The 1,173-nt window shown below is 44.2% G+C and overlaps 1 protein-coding gene across 1 annotated transcript in view; it reads left to right on the top strand.

The window, feature by feature from the left end:
• Positions 1 to 1,173, top strand: part of LOC106875108 (dnaJ homolog subfamily B member 11) — a 105,842-nt gene that overhangs the window by 231 nt on the left and 104,438 nt on the right. The gene's annotated exons all lie outside the window — the stretch shown is intronic.

Below are 1,173 nucleotides of genomic sequence, written 5' to 3'. Positions count from 1 at the left end.
ATATAGTGAGAATGGATGAGGATAGCTGTGTGATAAAGTGCCACACCCTAGGGGTTGAGAGAGATTGTGGAAGAGGTAGACCCAGGAAGACCTGTGATTAGGTGGTGAAGCACGACCTTCGAACATTAGGCCTCACCGAGGCAATGACTAGTGACCGAGACCTTTGGAAATATGTTGTGCTTGAGAAGACTCAGCAAGCCAAATGAGACATAACCCATAACCTATGCCAGGGTTGTAACCAGCCCACTTATGCGTAGCCTTTCCTTCATTAGACACTAAACTCTACTTGCAAAGGTTTGTTGAGGCAACTGAAAACGAAATCGAAGTCAAATTCAATGACGGCACTGCATAACTGGCATCCATGCTAGTGGAGCGCCAAGAGCACCATTCGAGTGTGATCATTACCAGCACTTGTGGCACTACTGGCACTTGTGCTGGTGGCATGTGAAAAAATTATTCGAGCGAGGTCGTTGCCTGTGCCGCTGGACTGGCTCCTGTGCAGGTGGCAGGAAAAAAGAAAAACCTTTTGAGTGTGGCTGTTGCCAGTACCACCTGACTGGCCCTCATGTCGGTGGCATGTAAAAGCCCCCACTACACTCTCGGAGTGTAGGACTGAGGACTGGTGAAACCGGATGGCAACACCAGGCTCCAATCTGATTTGGCAGAGTTTTTACAGCTGGATGCCCTTCCTAACGCCAACCACTCAGAGAGTGTAGTGGGTGCTTTTACGTGTCACCCGCACGAAGGCCAGTCAGGCGGTACTGGCAACAGCCACGCTCAAAATGGTGTATTTTATGTGCCACCCGCACATATATATATATGTATATATCTATATGTATATATATGTATATACATGTAAATATATATGTATATATATATATATATAATATATACCGGAGTAAGCACATAAATAATATATATATATATATCTATATATACACACAGTTCTGTATTTAAGAGATGAGGAATTATGTAGATTATTTACATTATTTATATACAGGTGCAGGCATAGCTGTGTGGTAAGTAGCTTGCTTACCAACCACATGGTTCTGGGTTCAGTCCCACTGCGTGGCACCTTGGGCAAGTGTCTTCTACAATAGCCTCGGGCCAACCAAAGCCTTATGAATGTATTTGGTAGACGGAAACTGAAAGAAGCCCGTTGTATATATATAT

This window comes from Octopus bimaculoides, chromosome 2, assembly GCF_001194135.2.
Source record: "Octopus bimaculoides isolate UCB-OBI-ISO-001 chromosome 2, ASM119413v2, whole genome shotgun sequence".
Lineage (NCBI taxonomy): Eukaryota > Metazoa > Mollusca > Cephalopoda > Octopoda > Octopodidae > Octopus > Octopus bimaculoides.
The sequence above is the reverse complement of the archived record's forward strand: the minus strand, read 5'-3'. Positions and strand labels throughout refer to the sequence as shown.